This window comes from Lissotriton vulgaris, chromosome 1_1 (assembly GCF_964263255.1).
Source record: "Lissotriton vulgaris chromosome 1_1, aLisVul1.2, whole genome shotgun sequence".
Lineage (NCBI taxonomy): Eukaryota > Metazoa > Chordata > Amphibia > Caudata > Salamandridae > Lissotriton > Lissotriton vulgaris.
The window spans coordinates 1,752,549,364-1,752,569,935 of NC_141685.1; the positions used below are offsets into that span (position 1 = coordinate 1,752,549,364).

General features: G+C 46.5%; 1 protein-coding gene across 4 annotated transcripts in view; it reads right to left on the minus strand.

Annotated features, from left to right (window-relative positions):
* Positions 1-20,572, minus strand: part of RASSF3 (Ras association domain family member 3) — a 627,222-nt gene that overhangs the window by 146,292 nt on the left and 460,358 nt on the right. The gene's annotated exons all lie outside the window — the stretch shown is intronic.

Here is a 20,572-nt window from a genome sequence, read left to right on the forward strand (position 1 = left end):
ATGGATATACTCTAGGTCTATACTAGTGATATCTCTATCAACATAGGGAGGGGATACACATGGATATACTCTAAAAGTCATATAGGAGACTAGTCGTTAGAGTTATCTCTATATACATAGGGAAGGGATACACATGGATATACTCTATGAGTCACCTAGGAGACTAGTTGTTAGAGTTATCTCTATATACATAGGGAAGGGATACACATGGATATACTCTAATAGTCACATAGGAGACTAGTCGTTAGAGTTATCTCTATATCCATAGGGAAGGGATATGACTGGATATACTCTAAGAGCCACATAGGAATGGTGGAGAGCACAACGGTCTACAGCATATACTAGTGATTAGAGTTATCTCTATATACATAGGGAAGGGATAGACATGGATATACTCTAAGAGTCATATAGGCTACAGCATATACTAGTGATTAGAGTTATCTCTATATACATAGGGTAAGGATACACATGGATATACTCTAAGAGTCACATAGGAATGGTAGAGAGTAGAAAGGTCTACTGCATATACTAGTGATTAGAGTTATCTCTATATACATAGGGAAGGGATAGGACTGGATATACTCTAAGAGTCACAGAGAAGGGCAGGCACGTGAGATAAACAAGAGAGGGAAGCAGATAGTGGTGAATAAGACAGTGAGGAGTGTGTCAGAGGCAACAGGAGAGGTCGGAAGGACAGAGGGGGAGGTCAGAGAACGCTAAAATGGCGGAGGAGAAAGGTAGAAGAAGAGGCGAGTCATACAGAGAAAATGGCGGGGAGCACAAAGGTCCAAGTCCGAAAGCCCAGGAAGAGGGCTGACATAGCCAGCAGGTCCAGGAGGAGAAGGGCAGTCTGCAGCAAAGTCGCAGCCTCATCGTTCAAGAGGAGCTGGGGCATAGGAGATCAATCCGGTGTCCAGAGGGTCAGGGGAGAAAGACCACAGGCGCCCAGGCAGAGATGGGAGGCAGCAAAGTTTGAAACAAGGTTTGAAGGGAAGGAGGGGCCTCTCACCAGAGCCCAGTTGAGCACAATGTGGGTGGTGGCATTGAGCGTGTGGGGTGAAGGCCATGTTGACGCTATGGATGCGGTCGCGCTGGTTCCCGGAGAGTTGTGTGTGGGTTCATCGGCCCTGGCATGCGTTGGTGTCCCTGGAGCCTGTGGCTGCCGGTTGTAGGAAGCGTGTCCCCAAGGGCGCCATCTTGGAGTCAGGCACCGTTGGCGCGGTCAGCAAGGGGGGGAGGGAGCACATCTCTGCCCTCGGGCCCAGGTCCGTCTAGCGGAGGTATGGCCCCCAGAGCTGGCGAGTGAAGATGGTCTCGAGGCAGCGCCGTCGTCAGCAGAGGGTGCCGCCGTCAATCACCGGCCCTTTTCTGGTGTGCCCCTGGAATACTGCAGAGTCTCGGCGGGTGGCAGCGGGGGACGCGGCTAGAGCCCAACGTACCGCTCGGGTGTACAGTGCCTGTCAGACTCGCCCCCGGCAGGACGTCTTGGGCTCCGCTCCTCGTCATTGTTGAGCCTGGGCTGGTAGCGGGCACCCGCCATGTTGGGTCCGAGGTAGGGATCGGCACAGAGGCGGGCCTCAGCTGACTGTTGTCTCTGGCTTTTGTTGCACTGTAAAACTATAGCCTGCTGCAGACTTGGAAGCCACAATTTTGTAGATAGCCCCTGCCCCCTGCAGATGGGCTACCTTGACAAGGGACCCCCCCCCAGTTTATTGTCCTTTCTCTTTTTCTAAGACCAGTACGCAGGCCACTGGATTTGTGCTGCCTTAGAGGACCAAATTATGCAGCATTGTTGACTCAATTGTGCTGTTGTCCCAGTTCGGTGGTGGTGCAAGGTGTGTCTGCGTTTTACAGGCGGGGTGCACTGCTCAAATAGTGTGCACTGGATCAAGCAATCATACATTTGTAAAGCGCGCTACATACCCGTGAGGGTCTCAATGCGCTGGGAGGGAGGAGAGGGGGGGGGGGGTATCTGCTACTGATCGAAATGCCAGGTCTTGAGAAGTCTTCTGAAGGCCAGTCGGTCCTGGGTTTGTTGTAGGCCAGTAGGGAGAGTGTTCCAGGTCTTGGCGGCGAGGTAGGAGAAGGATCTGCTGCCGGCGGTGGTTTTCTGGATGCGTGGAACTGTGGCGAGGGCGAGGTTGGCAGAGCTGAGGCTGCGGGTGGGGGTGTAGAAGCTGAGTCGGTCGTTGAGGTATGCTGGTCCGGCGTTGTGTAGGGCTTTGTGTGCGTGGATGAGGAGTTTGAAGGTGAACCTCTTGTTGACGGGGAGCCAGTGCAGACCTCTCAGGTGGGGTGTGATGTGGCTGTGTCCGGGGACGTCGAGGATCAGTTGTGCCGAGGCGTGCTGGATGCGTTGCAGCCGTCTCAGGAGCTTGGTTGTTGTTCCTGCATAGAGGGCGTTCCCGTAGTCCAGTCTGCTGGTGACAAGGGCCTGGGTGACGGTTTTCCTCGTGTCGGAGGGGATCCATTTGAAGATCCTGCGGAGCATTCGCAGGGTGTTGAAGCAGGAAGCGGAGACGGCGTTGACCTGTTTGGTCATGGCGAGGGCGGAGTCGAGGATGACTCCCAGGTTGCGTGCGGGAGGGGGTGGGGGTGGCCCGGTAGCAGGAGTGATCTAGGCCAGAGCCCATCTCAGTTCCCAGGGTTAACCCTACTACACCCTTCTGCTGAGTACCACCACCTGAAGCTGAACTAGGGGCAACAGTTGCCTTAGGGGCAATGGTGGCTGGAGTTGCATCCTTCTTGGTGCTATCTCTAGTCCAATGGCTATTCTGTTTACATACTTTACACCATGGTTTCTTTTGGCCTTTTCCTTTCTTAGAAGATTGGGAATCACCACCAGGAGAAGATTTTTGGGGACCTTGTGAAGACTTTTGGTCTTTACCCTTCTCCCCAGCCTTATTAGGATCTTGTTTCTTCTGGTCACCACCTTGGTTCTGTACCTTCTGCTTCACCCAGGTTCTGACCCATTTGTCTGCCTTCTTTCCCAATTCTTGGGGAGAGGTCAGATCAGAGTCTACCAGGTGCTGATGCAGCAGCTGATTCTGACAGTTATTAAGGATCTGCTCCCTCGTGATCAAATTATACAATCCTGTATAATCACACACTTTACTGCCCAGTAACCAGTCCTCCAGAGCCTTTGTTGCACAATCAACAAAGTAAACCAAGTCCTGAGTCTGTGCCTTTTGGGTATCTCTGAACTGTATCCTATACTGCTCAGTGGTTAGGCCAAACCCATGTATAAGTGCACTCTTCAGGACTTTGCAATTATCAGCATCCTCTTCTCTGACAGTGAGGAGCTTATCTCTACCTTTGTCTGCAAAGGAGAGCCACAAGATTGCTGCCCACTGCTCCTGGAGTACCTTCTGTACTTTGCAGGCCTTCTCCAGTGCAGTTATCCATTTGTGGATGTCATCCCAACTCTTGTAGGGAGGGACAATCTTGCTTAAGTTTTTAGGGTCATAAGACCTATCCCTACCTCTAGGGACATTGCTGCCACCATGAGACTCTAGTCCCATCTTTTGTCTTTGTCTTTCAAGATCTAGGGACTCCCTTTCTAAGGCCACTCTTTGTTTCCTTATCTCCAGTTGTGCTTTTTCAAACCTCAACTGGTTCTCCCTCTTTTCTTAGGAGGAGGCCCTCCTATGAAAAGAGGCAACAGACCCTACTGATGTACCAGAAGGGTTAGACTCCAATGAAGGAGATCTTGGCCTTTTAGGCACACCATCAACTCTTCATGGGGGGACAAAGAAAGGGCCCTGCTGGCCTTCTTCATCTCCAGTTGGAGCTGGTTCTCCCAGGTCCAGGTCATTGTCACCTGTCTGGTCAACATCAGAGTCTGAGTCCTGTGGATTGGTACTAAAGGCCTCTTCCCCTTCTGTTGCTTCCACCCCACTGCCTACCCTTACAGGCTCCGAAGCCTTTCTCTGGTCATCAAGCATTAACACCTCTGAGATGTTGGGTGGTTGCATTTTTTGGTGTCTTCAATTTCCTCATAGTACACAGAGCCCTTAACTCTTGAAAAGGGAATGTTTCATACTTGGATGTCAGTAATCTACTGACATCTGGCAGGGATCCACTGATTCCTGGCCTTGAAGACATACCTAGAGAGGTGTGGTGTATGCATTACCTACTCTAGTTGGGTACCTACTGGACTCTCTTGAGTTGTCGAAAGGGTGTGCTTAAGCCCTTGACAGACAATTCTAAGGTCAGTAGAACTTACTGTATTTAAGCTTGTATTATATGTACCTCTGGTACCTTTAGTGGTTTTCAAATGATCAAACACTTGAGATTATCTGGTAAAACAATGGCAAGCTGGAATCCCACAAGCTGCACACCAATGTGAGAAGTTGGCCTGGCAGATGCTGTCCACTATTCTAGTGGGCACCTTGCACCAGTCCAAATGACCCTTATTGATGGTAGGTTTAAACACAACCTATATATAAAGCTATCCTAGTGGTAGCTGTGGAGAGCAGCCTTCAGGCTAAGTCTTGAAGGAATGTAAAGCAGCTTGTTTTACCAGTCTATAATCTAATGAATGGCCAAATGAAAGGAGAACCACACCAGGTATATATATATATATATATCAGAAAACGATCACTATTTAAAGTGCATAGAATGCTGAGAAGAAAAATGAATAGCTGGTTACTAGCACTTTTATCACGATTAATGCACGGAATTGGTACGTATGGTCAATGAGTGCAATTGATTATATCATGTTTGCGAGTTTTTTTTCATCAAACAAATTAGAAATATTGATTGAAAGCATGCATGTACTAAGAATATAAAACCCTAAAAACTTTTTGTTTTATGAATTTATAAAGTACTATGTGCTGTGAAAAATGAAAAACTGAAAAAAACGCGAATACACCTTTAAAAAGGTGGTGTGTGTGGAACGCGGGTCATGTGACCAAGAACTACCAGGGTTGTTCGAAACGCGTTATCCTCGTCTGCTTGCTGTGCCATTATAAATACCAAACAAAGGACTATGGGCTCGTTTGAATTCTTGCTGACTTACTGAATTCCATTGCTATATATATATATATATATATATGGGCGGCACCATCTCCTACCTTGGTGAGAGGCTGTGGCTTGGAACTGCATCTTATTGTCACGAAGCGCTGCGGAGGAGGCAAAATGAAACCGGCAATATCCTGGGGCCCACTGAGGGTGAATAATGACATTTTAAATTGTTTGCGCTGATGCAGAACTTAATAAAGGAAAAATAATGCTCCGATCAAGGACTACAAAGCCCAACATGCATTTGGAAACTCGGCTCCCTTGGGGGCAAGGCATGTAATTAAAATATGATTGGAGCCATCTGTGCAGCGCAAAGCCTATGATTAAGAGGTTGTACCTCGAAACGCGTCAGGCCGAAATTGTACCTGGTATGCTTGCTGGTTTGCCATGAATAAACCGGATGGTTTCTAAAGCAGAGTGTGCGTCCTTGCTCGATGGGCACATTGTTGAAAAATAATCAACGGCGGCCCGGCCGTGAAGGGCGGCACCATCTCCTACCTTGGTGAGAGGCTGTGGCTTAGAACTTCATCTTATTGCCACGAAGCGCTGCGGAGGAGGAAAAATGAAACCGGCAACATCCTGGGGCCCACGTAGGGTGAATAATGGCATTTTAAATTGTTTGCGCTGATGCAGAACTTACTAAAGGAAAAATAATGCTCCGATCAAGGACTACAAAGCCCGACATGCATTTGGAAACTCGGCTCCCTTGGGGGCAAGGCATGTAATTAAAATATGATTGGAGCCATCTGTGCAGCGCAAAGCCTATGATTAAGAGGTTGTACCTCGAAACGCGTCAGGCCGAAATTGTACCTGGCATGCTTGCTGGTTTGCCATGAATAAACCGGATGGTTTCCAAAGCAGAGTGTGCGTCCTTGCTCGATGGGCACATTGTTGAAAAAAAAAAAATATATATATATATATATATATATATATATATATATAAAGAAATCCTGACCGCAATCAGCGCGGACACAGCAGGAGCAGACCACCTCTCCAAGGAAATCACTTCAAAAAGGAGTTTCAATGAATCGCCATCACACTGTTAGTCGTGTTGCAGTGAAGGTTTATTTACAGCATTGACAGAGCAAGTGCTCTCCTTGATGCGTTTCGCTCCGGGGGCGGAGCTTGATCATATATATATATATATATATATATATATATATATATTATATCCAAACTCCGCTTGACGGAGCGAAACGCGTCAGGGAGGGCAGCTGCCCGAAATTTCCACAAATAAATAGTGACTGCTTGCACTTCATCGTGTTCAATGGCCCGTTATTGAACGTTCTATTCTTGGGGAAGAGGTCGGTACCTGCTTGGTGTCGCTCGAGAATCAGCGGTTCTGGACCTTTTTTTGATATATAAAATATATGTATTTATTCTAAACACATCCCTCTAGTCTCTTTATGAGGCTAGAGGCAAAAGTACATCAGTTAAACTTATTTAGCACACAGTAAATTAGCACAGTATATGTTTAGCCCTAGGGGCCTCACAAACCATATACTAAGAAAGTGGTACAAGCCCCAGTCAGACTAAAGTCGAAAAACAGTGAAACACGAGCAAAAAGTGGGGGTAACCATAGTATGCAGATCCTACTCTCCTACATGGGACATAAAATGAAAGGCGTCCAGGTTGGTTGTAAACAAGAGGGCACCCATCTTGGTGATTTCTGCACAGACTCCACAGGTGAAGTTATGAAGGTGATTAGATGGGGAAGCCAAGTCTGAAGAGTGCAAAGGGTGGGCTCCAAGATAACAAAATGGCAGGCAAGTTCAGGTGACAACGCTGGTGCTAGGGTATCTATGCAAGAACATTTCATTAATGTATGCTCCATTTCTGAGGGGTGGTGTGACAGGTACAGGATTGTCTCAAGATGTGGAAAAGACCGTCATTAAGGATTTACATAATTTTGTTAACTGATTGCATCGAGTTGGGATCTGGATTGCACAGTGCACTGTTACCATTGTAAAATATAGTTTTAGATAATGTGCAGGTAGGAAATTGTATTATTTTAGTTTCCTCTCACATTACGAGCTATCCACTTCAAATTAATGGGAAAATTGAAGTCCCATAGTTATTCTTGATGTCTGCCTGGGAGCCATATTCAATTGTTCGCATGTGCAGGAGTGGGAGCCATCGGCTTACTCCCATCACATTCAGTCCCACACAACACGGCAGCATGGCAATAGAGTTGGCCAAACATTACCACACCAGCAGGTGCCAATTAACAGCATTAACAATTCAGGCTGGGCAATGGATATAATTTCAACACTGCTACAGAAAGTTAATGGCAAATGGCATACTGTATGTTAGAACTGAGGGTCTCTAGTAGGCAGAGGCAGGTACCACTGTCCAAATAGGGACCCTTGCTTCTAGTCAGGGTAAGGAGGATACACTCTTTATATAACCCCTGCTCACTACTTGGTAGCTTGGCACGAGCAGTGAAGGCTTATCTAAGGAAATGTGTAAAATGTACCAACACTCACAGTAATACAGTGAAAATACCACAAACTGACTCCACAAAGGTTTAGAAAAATAAAGCTGTTTTAATCTAAACTACACAAGACCAAAACACCAAAAATCCAACATACACAGTTCAAGAATATGGTTTGAAAAGAGTTCTTAAGGTTGCGTTAAAATCATCCACAGTTGCGTGAAAATAGTTCACAGTTGCGTCACGTTTAGCCAACAGTACCTTTAAATGCGACAAAGTTCCAAAACAGAAGCTGGTGCGGTGGAAAACAAGCGATGCGTCACTCCTGAGACCTTGGGGAGGCGATGTGACAACCCCGCTGGATGTAGCGGGTGTGTTGCGACGAATCTGGTCTGTATGGGGAGGGAGGCGATACCTTGTATGGATTCCGGTGCGGAGGTTCCGTAGTGAAAAAGCTTGCAAAGGCACGATGCGATGATCTTTGGGGGCTGCGACGATCTCCGAGGCGACGATGCGCGGTCCAGCGGCGATCTTCCCCTCGCAGCTCCTCGATACACCTAAAAGTCTTTGTTCCCTTTGTGCAGGAGAGCTCTGAGCCCGGTATGAACCAGTTCTGGGTGTTCCTTGAGCACTTTGTTTTCCTGGGCTCTCCTTTCCTTTCAGGGAGAGGAGCAGGGTTGTCAGCCGCCCAGCAGGCGGTGGAGCCAGCATTGTGGGAGGCAGGCATGGCCCTATTCAATCCCAGGTGCTATGCCCTCCCACCACTGAAGATGCAGATGCAGTCATTCAGCCTAGGGCTGACTCAGCCAGCCTCCTGGGGGCGCCCAGCCTCTGTCACTCTCAAACCAGACAGTCAATTCACAAACAGGCCAAGGCACACAGAAAGGTCAGACAAGAGAACAGCAACTTTCTAAAAGTGCTGTTCTCAAACACAGGATTTAAAAACAACCTTTCCTAAAAGATGTGTTATTAAATTCTGAGTTCAGGGATACTAGACTTTTATGTCCTATCTTTCTTCTATGGGAAGATATGCTGGTAGCCACTGTAGCCAGCATTCCCCATGATAGCCTATGGGGCAAGATAGCCTTACAATAGTGAAAAACGAAAATGGCTGTAATTCAACACCAGAGCATGGCACCTGCACTAGTACATGCGCTACCTTTCACATACACTGCACCCTGCCCAAGGGGGTACCTTGGGCCTTCCATAGGGGTGACCAATGTGTACAGAAAGGTAAGGGTTAGGCCTGGTCAGTGGGGACACTGGCCAGGAGAACATGGCAGTTCACAGACTGCACACGGGAACTGCAGTGGCAGGCCTGAGACACCATTTTAGGGTTACTCATGTGGGTGGCGCAATCAGTGCTGCAGGCCCACTAGTAGCATTTGTTATCACCAGCCCTGGCACACTCAGTGCACTTTACTAGGGACTTCTTGGTGACACAAATATGCCAATCATGGATAACCAATCACAATAACAATTTACACAGGGAGCACTTGCACTTTGACACTAAACAGCAGTGGCAAAGAGCCCAAAGCATCTAAACCAGCAAAAATGAAATCCAGCACTGCATAAAAATACAGGAGGTAGAGGCAAAAAGACAGGAGAAACAACACCAAGGATGCCAGGTCTAACACTGTACTATCTCCATTCGCAAACCGGGTGTGTGGAAACAAGTGGTTTGTCAACAGGAATGCTATCTGTGTGTACTAATAGATTGCATCAGAAATTGCTCGTCCGCCGAGGTCACAAAACAATCTGCTTAGTAAATATTAACTAGACAGGCTACATTTCGCAACTCACTGTAAAAGGCTGTGAATGCATCGCAAGTGTGCATCAGGGGACAGCAGACCACCATCCCTGCATTTACTTTCCCAAACAGAAAATATTTCTTTAAAGCAACCCGGCCTATGTTCATTAAAGAGTCAGGTGCTGTTTTTGAGAAAGCAAATGTTTTCCTCTTGGGTATACGTCAGAGAGGCAGGCAGTGGTTCCGCAGACCAAGTGTAGCTCATCTCTGTTTGAATCCCCACATGGAGCATTTGTATGTGTGATTCAGGATAGCTCTTCGTAGTTTATGAGGCAACTAATGTCAATTGCGCAGTATTTTGAAAAAAATTAATGAAAGGCTCTAGTCTCTTCAAGGAGGCTACTGTCATGAGTCTCTAGTAAAGAAGAGCAGACTTTGTCCAAATACTCACACATTTGGTTTGCCTTTTATCTTAAGGAGTTGTCATATTGGTTTAGAGAGAATTTCCTCTATCAGATATGACACCTTAGAAACGAGTCCACCTCCTTAGATACGTATGTATAGGAGAATCAACCATGGTGCCAGACATAGACCGCAATTTGGATTGGAGTCAATGTTTCAATTTAATGTATCTCCCCTCTTGATCTGGGTCAGTGTATATAACTCAGTACATAGAATTACAATGGGCTTGATTACTCCATCCACCAGTCATTGATCAAGACCGAGAATTCATTTTCCTGACCATTCTCTCTAGTTAATCATGTTACCATCATTCAGGAATGATGCATTATCCCAGACTGACAACTGACAGTGCAAAAATCCATTGCTCCGTAACAATTTTGAAACCTTGCTGGGCTAAATAGACTGCCTTTTTTGTACCTTTCAATGGTTACTGAGCCCAGAATCTCTAGTTCCGGAGAGAAATTATAGGTTAGATGAGCTAATCTAGTACAAATCCATGTAAGGGAGACTAAGGCTTCATTAAGTTATGGCTGCAAAAAGTTTGATTATTTTATTTCATGGGCATTGACCTCCCCTGATGAATTTTTTTATTATCCTGTCAATACTTTTATCCTCCTTTATTTTTGTATCTAGAAAAAAAGGGAAAATCTCAATAATAACTCTAACACCTCAGGTAGCAAAGTTGCCGGCTTCAGCAGCAGTGGAAGAATGTCATTGATTAAAAAAAATAGCTTCAGCTGGCCTGTATCTGTGTGGATGCACATCACCTGTTGAGAACATCAAATCAGGACAGAAAGAGGTGTAAGAACCAGAAGAACAAGCATTGGCAGAGCCCAGAGGTCTCACTGTTTTGACATATTGGTTTTGGCAAATATTCATCCTTTTATCAAAAGCCTCGAACCCCAATTTGAAAAATGCAAGTTTGACGCGTATAGACTTAATTTTGCAGTTAGTGTCAGCTGTCGGTAGTTCCATTGTAGTCACCAGCAGGTAAAAGGTTTTGAGCTAAGCCATAAGGGAGTCCAATTTTACCATTACCAGGATGGGCAATTATGAGACATGCAATCCTGGATTTCTTTACTGTGATTCCCTTTGAATAAAGCAAAGGCCGAGAGGGCTTACCAGTAGACATGGGGAAGAGCCTCACAATTTACAGTATGAAATATCAAAGTAATTGAGTTCAAAGCATCCAGTTAATGGTATATTGTAAATACCAGTGGAGCAGAAGACCAGCTTCTCTGAGGATATAATAATATTTTTAGGCAACAGGGACAGTGTTCTCCAATCTGAGATTGTGTATATTTGAGTGAGCATTGGAACAAACAAAAGTGCAGGATGGCGGCCTCCAAAAATGGGAACTCGTGACATCCTTGTCCTGCATCCAGACCAAACCACAAGGGTCACTGCAATCACTGACAATGGGGACAGAGGTAGAGGAATAATCTGGCCGGTAGCTCAGCAGAGACTAGCAGAGAACAGAAAACCTCTCCCCCATCCAAAAATGCCATGATTTCAGCTCCAGCAGTCGTTCATCTGAAGAAGCCTACAACTTTCTGTTTGCCCGCAATGATGAGTAGAGTCGGATGCAGGTAAGTGGAACACCACAGCCTCTTTGTGTTTGTGGTAGCCCCTGCACTCACCCCGAGTGGAGATGTGTCAAGTAGGACTGTAAGAGCCTCATTTGCCGCCCCAGGCATGCACGTCTTCTCAGCGTGTCTCCTTCGTCCCACCGGGATCAGTGTTTGCAGGTAGGCGTAGGGACTGGCGCTGAATGCTAAAACTGGCATGCCACGTCAAAACCATGGACAGAGAGTTCGTCAGTGAGTTATCCATGAGGTTCCTGTTCACTGTATCGCTTTCCATATTCGAAGAGACCGAGTTAAAGATGATGAATATCACGAAAACGAATCAGCCAGGCTGGCGCTCATTCAGAAAGCGGCCATCACGTACAAGGCCGTTTCTTCTTCCTCACATTGGTATTGCTCTGACAAGTAGGAGTTCCGTTCAAAGCACCTTACCTTGTGGTAGCTAGCAAGCATATGTACCATTCACGTTATGTTTAATGTTGGTTTCTGCCAGAGAAGCAGAGTTAAGATTGTAACTCAATATAAGGGAGCAACCCAGAAGCAAGTGTAAGCTGGCTGCTGTTTGCTACTTGAAGTCACTGTGATACTAAGAAGCCCGTCCTAATGAAGAACACAATCCTATATCAACACAATATTCACAGCTTAAGGCCCTGACCAACTGCAGCAGGCCAGGACAAGGAACTGATCTATGACCCAGAAGTAAACCTAGCAGAAGCACTTGGCCCAAGAGAATATGTTGCTCTGAAGTGAAAAGTTTCTCCTTGAAGCATTTAAAAATCCAGCTTTAAATTGAATTCCAATGCTGACTATTAATCGGATGTAAGCTAACCCTCTCGTGTATCATAAACCTGCACCTTTCAAACTTCCCACACGTCAAGGCTAACACCCTGTCCAGTCACCGCTAATCCTTCCCTTTATTGGGCAATGATTGGTGCAGAGGGCAAGGATGCCCTCCTGTGAGGAGCCAGCCATCAGCTGTGTTTGAGCTGTCAGTGTTTGCATTAGCCGAGGCCAAATGGGCAGAAACAATCTGTATGCCTCGCTTAGGAGATTGTCAAATGATGAAGTTTGCAAGGAAACAATGAAGAAGATAAGAAGGCGGGCAAAATGCACCCAGCAGACAAGAGGGGATAGGCTGTAATCGCCACCCTAAAACATTGAGTGTGTTTATCCATAGATTGTCTCGAAGAACTGTCGGAAGAGCGTGAGGTCTGTTGTGTAGGACTTCAGAGTGGGGAAGTAGTCTGGAATGTGAGGTGGGCTGTCTTCACGGTTGTGGTTATTATAGTGATGGCATGCACAGCATTGAAGAGGGGCGGAGGGGCTCAAGTTACATATATACCCCCCTCTATCATTGAGCGGCACATGCATAGTGATGTGGCAAGTTACTAAATTCTGCCAGGCCCGTGCCACAAGCTCCCTGTCTGAGTGTATTGCCAGAGTTGGTGTGATTCTTTATAAACCTGTGCGGCACCCTTAGTCATGTATGCGTTCGCTGGTGGGCTTGGATAGTTTTGGCTTTTTATGTGGACGTAAAATTCAGCATTACGACCTATTTGCAGTAGTCACCCGACTCTGAAATACTAAAAATATACAGCACAACAATGGCGCAGTTTGAGCAATCTAGACAGTGGTCGTTGTGATCTTACAGGTCAGAAGCACTTTAGATAAACTAAGATTAAGAGTCAGTGAGGTCAAGAGAGTCCACAGAAACTTCCAGGAGGTGAGGTATGACTGTGAAGCCTCCAGCTGCTGGTGTATGCGCCAGGAATGAAAGCCTTGTTCAACTTCCTGTTTACCTTCCTTGACCTACAGCAGCCCTGGCCTTGCAACAACATCCGACACACTTTACACAGGTAGAACTAAAATAAAAGGGCAGTAACAAAATTAAAAAACAAAAAATGTGTGTTTGATTTAAACAGTGTCTTCATCTGCCAAGATTAAAGACAAGTGAGAGACGCAAAAGCCCTCCTGTGACCAGGCCAACTCTGGAAGCCCCTGAAGACTTTACTTTGTCTCCTGGTGGACCTTGGTTGTGCCAAATCAGACTTCTTTGAGAGTTGTGTGTGTGTTGATTTATGTGACCCAACCCCCACCTTCCCCTGTCTACTGGCACACAAATTATGTTTCCACACTTGACATCTTGAATGTGTCTGCTACAAAGAAGAAACTGGCCACGTGAGTTGGGACGTCTACCTGGATGACCCTGTCTCACTTCCCAATGAATGCTTCCACAGGGGTCTGCCACGTAGAAGAATCAGCTGCAGTCTTTCCATTGGTAATTAAGGCCTGTGGCGAAAAAACTCCATCTGGCTGCAGAGTGGTACTAGAGCAATGACTGTTGTTCAAGACTTCTGGCTAATGAGAGGGAACAATCGTTGCTGGACCACAGCAGGACACACTGCTTAGTTCCTCTGTATGGGTTTATGGGCGGCAGCCAATGAAACCCGTTTCACTGGTTTGGATAACATCTGCGTATTGTTTATATTTAAGGTTTCGTGGAGCCAAACCAGCCATAATACTGTGTGAGACATCTGTGCATCTGTACACCAGTGGAAGACTGGTTCTCTAATGAGAGACAATGTGTGCTTGCGTGGTAAAAACATGCACATGGCCTTACAAGAATGCAAACAGCAGTTGCACTGCATGGTGGTATGAGCTCATTGGTGAGAGTGTGGAACGGTGGAGATGGGCATATGTGGCTAGAAGAACCGATTCCCTCAGATCTGCATGCACTGGGTACAGCCCATACTTTGTGCACAAAAGTAGAAACCATCACACGAGTGGTCGGTTCAGTAACCTGTGTATCTCACTCATATTGAGAGCAATCTGTGGCCTATGTGGGCCTCCCTGGCACAGAATGGCTCTGCATGCCCCACCTATGGCATACTGTGATCGCCCTTAACTTATAGTGGTTATTCCTGGCTTTTGATGGGCATCAGTAACATCTTTCGGCATCTCACACGTCTGATGAGAATTCCTGGGGTTTGTGGTTATTCCCTAAATATGATTATGGTGCCCCCAACATTCACAGCCCACGCCCACTAGGACCCTCCTAGAATCTGGTGGGCACTCTGGCATGCTGAAATATTGTGACTGCCATATTGTGGTCCTATTTGACACATGGTTAGAATTCCTGCCACACTGTGATCCAGGAAATGTTATTCTCCCTGACATCTAGTGGCTGCTCCTGGTATCCAATGGTCATTCCGGGAAAATTGTAGCTATATCTGGCATTTACTGAGGATAACATAAGAGTCTGCATGTGAGTCACTGGAGGTTGACTTTGGTATATTATGGTCGGGATTGGGCCATTGAGGCTATTCGTAGGAATATTTGCCAGTATACTACCATATGGTACAGTAGTTAATTACTCAGGGAAAGGACATGACATCTGTAAATGAAGATGTCATCATGTAATCAGTGATGTCATTTAACATGTTATGAGGGGGTAACATGCGGTCATAAGCAGTGCATCATGGGAGAACAAGTTATAGTTAGTTCACTAAACTATAACTTCTGAATTTCCATTTGTTCTGTTTTTTAGACATTAGTTCATATCTTACTACAACATCTAACTATGGGTCCGATTTAATTCTTGGTGGTCAAGCCATTTTCTGCCAGGGAAACAGAGTAAAATATTCTGTTGCCCTGTCGGTAGACCTGGCCTCCTAATTTAGGAATATCAGTCGAGCTGACAGACATTTCTAACATTCACAGACACCACTGACAAGATGGTTCCTGTGAATACATTGGAACTTTGCCCTATGACGGAGCTGTATGGCAAAGTTTTTCAATTTTCAAACGCAAAAACCCAAAGTGGGTTTGTTGGGAAAAAAAATGCACCCCTCGCCTAGGAAGTCACCTGCCAAGGCAAGGGCGCCATTTTTGTTTTTTACTGCCCCTTGCTGCCTGGGTTTTCCAAGTGGTGAAGGGCAGTAGAAAACAGCGATATGTCCGCCTAACCTAATTGGAACAGTTCGCTGACGCCCCTTAATCCATCGGGCCATCAGAGAAGTTTGCCCACGACAGAGAAAGAGTATTCTCCACTGTGGCCAAGATATTGTTGGACCGCTTTTAAATGACTATTATGTTGGCGATAAGCATGCTCCGTTACCAGTGCAACATTTAAAGTGGGCCCTATAACATCACTTTAACCTTTGTTTTTTTTAGTAAATTTTATTCTTTTTTTTTAAAGTAAGTTGTGATCTTATTACCATATTTCACTTTAACCTTTACATTTTTCAGTATATATAACTCAACTGCTTCGCCTTGCGTCCTAATAGAAGAGGCATCACTTTGTTGGCTTTTTCAACATGATTTAAAGAAGAGACGTGCAAAACTCGTATAGTACCATACATAACTATGGCGTCACTTTCAAATTAGAATTTTTTCTGTGAATTTCTATTATTTTTTAACCTAAAGTAAGATCTTTTTCCATACCAACCTCTGCACGCAGCCAAACCCTCCACCTTTCGACCTGCACAATGGCGGTTGGCTGCAAGATATGGTCTGTGAAAAGACCCTTATAATTTGTTTTAATTTTTTGGTGGTACTGCTGTACCAAAAACCCCAGTACCAAGTGCTGGTACTGCAGTACTGGTGACCTGAAATATTTTTTATTTTTTATTTGACTCAAGCGGGAGTCCCTTTGAACTCCTGCCCTCATAGCCCTGGGGGTAAGGGTATGCCAACCCTGCCCACTTATGTGGCCTTTAATTTTACTTTCAGGACTCAGGGACCGAGTTAAAGTGTCTTGCAATGATAAGTGCAACATTTTGTTGTTTGTTGCGGGAAGCCAATCAGATCATTCAGTACTGCAGTACCAAAAAGGCGAATGGATGAAAAAACTCCCTTGGTTAATTATAATGGTCTTTTTTTTACTTTCTTGGTCCCGCAGGACCAACTGTCAATTCACACCACACGTTTTCTAATGGTTAGGCTCTTCATACTCAACCTGAGGCCCTTTTTAATGTTAATTCCATGAAATCAGTTGAATGGATTTACACTAACTCACAATAAGGACGCTTTCTGAGTAAAGTTCTAACTTTTTGTAAAAGTTAGTGTAATTCTGTTCAGCTGTTTTTTCTGTATCAAAAAGTAAAGTGAACTTAACATGGGAAATGGCTGTTTTCAGACCCCCTCTTCGTTTTTCTTGACGCCCGTTTGACGTATCAGTGCAAAACTATCCATTAAAGACCCATGGTGGATTAACTTTTTGGGGAAAGTTTTGTGCACATTTGTCAAATGGCAACAATGTTATTAAGAAAACAAAAAAATGTTTCCTACTGAAACTCTGATCTCCACAAAATGCAAAGTAAAAAAAAAATCCATATTTCACAAGCAACAGTGGACTATGGAAAATATGTCGTTCCATGTGACTATGGATTTCATCATCATAATGATAGCACCCAAACAACTTTGCAGAGCTTACTATTGTCAGCTAGAATTATGTGACATTCCAGACCAAATTATGCAAAGTTATCTGAATTATGCAGCAACAAATGCAAAATATGTGCCACATCCATTTGCGCTGGAAACAACATGTTGGGTGAAATTTGCAAATTGTATGCCAAATGCAGTACACCCACAAATATTATGGTAAATGTTGCAGCTGCAGAATTGGATACATCCACTGATCCTCACCTATGTCCATTGTTTTATTAACAATTTATTCAAGACATGTAGACAAAACTAAACATTCCAGTTCCTATCAGTGTCCATTGTTAGCTACACTATCAAAACATTTATTTGAAACTGACTGACCCAAAATAAACATGCAACATAAACAATACATAACAGGTAACTTGTGTAATATGGTCCAATATTGCAATTGTGGAGTTCTGGTAACATTTACAAAGCACTTTGCACTGTGGTTTATGCGATCCCCAGAAGACCTCAATGGCAATATTGGACTATAATGCAAGGTGTTATCTAGGTTATATATTTTCTCCAATCTCCACCCTCTCTCTTTCTTGGAGATATATATATATATCCAGTGACACCGCTGCTGCCTGGGTTTTCCTGCGGAGGTTTTTCTCATCCGGGTTTTCCCAATCACCGTTCTTCCCGCCAACCCCAGGACCTACTTAATGCAGGCTGCAACACAACCATATCAGTAGGCAGCTGGTCATCTAGCCTGCCACTTGCCTGTGGCCCCCACTTCCTGCTTATTCCAGACTGATCCAGTGACACCTCAACTGACCCAGGTTTTCCCACCATGGTTTTCCCACTCACCATTCTTCCCGCCAACAGACACCCTGCCCACACCTGGACCTACTTTATGCAGGCAACAGCGAGATCACACAGCGGGACATGGGCAGCTGGCCCACCCCATATGTGCCAATAGGCAAGCCCATGTGCACCAATCCTTGCCTGGGCTGCACCCAGTGCCATGAGCCCTGGCCCTGCCACCTCCCAGAAGACACGCCATTGCCGATCTCTACACCCTCGACTCCAGATGCTGCAGCAGACACTGCCATTGCGCCGACCCACGCTCCACGGTAGGACCTTTGACCTGCACCCACTGCCACTTCACCTGCCACAGCGCACATACCAGCCCACTGACCAGCCCAACCCCGAACACACCACAGACACCACCTTAACAAAAACACCAACTTGCATGCACCCTTCTCAACACACACGCACTATCCAAGCATTCCACCAAATGATGGGACCTCATCGCTGTCGTGTCCCACACCAGTAACACACGGACACGACTGATATCAGCTTGAACTCTTTATTTCTGCTACTGCACAGGTCCCCGTCCCTACTCTAACTGGCCCCTTCCTGTCCTGTCCCCACCTCTTCCCCTCTGCCCACCTAGCTCCGCCCACCCCAACTACTGGACTGCCAACTCTATTACATCTCCCCCTTGCTTAACAAAATAGCAGTGACCGTGGAAGTCAATCCATTTCTACAATTAGTCTCTTTGGAGGCCGCACTTGACGTTTGGGTCGAGCCGGTGTAGACACAATGTTCTCCACCACCGGTTCCCGCACCATGGAGGGTGCAGAGTCGGGTGCGCCAGCCTCCGGGTCGTCGTGATCCTCAAGTGTGGAAGCTGCTGGTATGCAGTCCTGTTTCTCAGGAGGGCATTTCTTAAAATGGGATGCATTGCGGGTGACACGCCGATTTTCTGATTCTGCGGTCACCATGGTGCCCTTTTGTTGCACAATTGTGAGAGGCTCGTCCTTGAAGCGACAGTCGGTCTTCTGGCGCTGTTCCTGTTTGACGAAAACCTTGTCGCCTTCCTTGAGGGAGGGTGACCGTGCCCTCCGTTTATGGTCAGCATGTTCCTTCATCTTCTCTTTGTGATACTGATCCGTTGCGGCCATGTCTTTGAGCTGCTGATCCGAGAGGGATGTCTTCAGCGCTCCTTCCCACGTTGGGATCCGGTTTCGCATTGTCCTCCCAAGCATGAGAGTGGCGGGGCATACGCCCGTCGTGGAGTGAGGGGTGGTTCTGTAGGCACAGAGGACTTCGTTTAGTGCCGACTGCAGATCCTTTTTCTTGGCAGTGGCCTGTTGGAAAGTTCTCTTGATGGTGGACATGAACCTTTCAACGGTGCCGTTGGCTTGCGGCCAGAGTGGGGTGACTCTGCGGTGTTGGAAATCCATTTGTTTCGCAAAGTCGCCGAATTTGTGCCCGTTGAACGGGGGCCCATTGTCCGTTTTGATGATTTTGGGGACACCCCAGGTCGCGAAGACTTCCTCAAGTACCTTGAGGGTACAGGTGGCACTAGTGGAAGAGATGAACTGAGCGACCGGGAACCGGGAGTACTCATCCACGATGACAACTATGTATTTCCCAGATTGTAGGGGCCCATAGAAATCCATTGCAACTTCTTGCCACACCCCGTCGGGTAATGGGGTCATCTGTAGCGGTGCAGGCGGATTGTTGTGGCTGGTCAGTTGACAGGGGTGACAGTCTTTCAAAGTGTCCTCGACCATCTGGTCTAGAGCTGGAAACCAGACGCGCTCTCTCAGTGCTCTTTTGGTGGATACGACCCCTCGATGACCCTCATGTGCTAGGTCGACTACTCCTTGTCTCAGGATAGCTGGGATGACTATTCTGTGATCTCTTAGAAGGAGGCCGTCCTCGGTTATCGAGTGTTCCTCAGAGACGTGTCGGAAGGCCTGAAGTTCTTTCCTAGTGTCTGGATTCTCTTCTTCATCTTGTGGGTGATGTCTCCACCGGTTGGATTGAATGCGTTTCATTACAATCTGTAGAGTGGCGTCCTTGTTCGTTGCTTCCCTGATGGTGTGCATGGGTATGGCTGGTGGGCGAGCGTGATTTGTAACGAAATGAATGTATTCCTCCGCGATGGAAGGAGTTGACTCTGCAGAGTCCCGGGGGTGGCGGGACATGTAATCGGCAGGGTTCTCCCCTTTCCCCGGTTTGTGGACGATTGTAAAGGTGTACTCCTGCAGAAGGAGGCCCCACCGCTCAATCCTGGGGGGCATCTTGCACTTCGGATTGCCATAAATCGTGACGAGCGCTTGGTGGTCGGTTATAAGCGTGAAGTGTTTCCCATAGATGAAGATGTGGAAGTGCTCGCACGCCCACACGACGGCCAAGCTCTCTTTTTCAGGCTGGGAATACTTCCTTTCTGGATCAGTGAGGCTTCGACTGGCGTAGGCGATGATTCTCCGTTGTTCCGAGTCATCGTCATACTGAGCCAGGATCGCCCCCAAGCCCACTGGACTGGCGTCTACAGTGATCTCCGTTTTCCTTCTGGGATTGAAGTACGAAAGGCAGTCAGACGATTCCACAGCATGTTTGATGTCTCTGAAGGCACGCTCGCATTCCGGGGTCCAGTCAAAAGGCTGGTTGGCCTTCGTGAGGAGTCTCAGTGGGTGGCTGATTGTGGCATAGTCACGAATGTAACGAGCGCAATAACTCGCCATTCCGAGAAAGGAACGCAGATCGTTCACGTCAGCCGGGCTCTTGGTGTTGTTGAGCACAGCTACCTTGTCGGGGTCTGGTTTCATACCACTCGATGAGAAGATGTGACCGAAGAATTTCAATGTTGACTGATGAAATTCACATTTATTTTTGTTGAGAGTTAAGTTTGCGTCCATGAGAGCATGGCAGACACGGTCAAGGGCGATGTCGTGCTCTCGGAGGTCCGTGCCATACACCAGAATGTCATCACTGTAGTTAAGGGAATTTGGAATGTGGTGGATGATCAAGCGTATCGCCTCCTGGAAGATTTCGGCAGCTGAGGAGACGCCAAAACTGAGCCGTTTATAGCGGAAGAGGCCAAGGTGCGTGGCGAAGGTGGTAATGGAGCGAGAGCTGTCATCCAATTCGAGC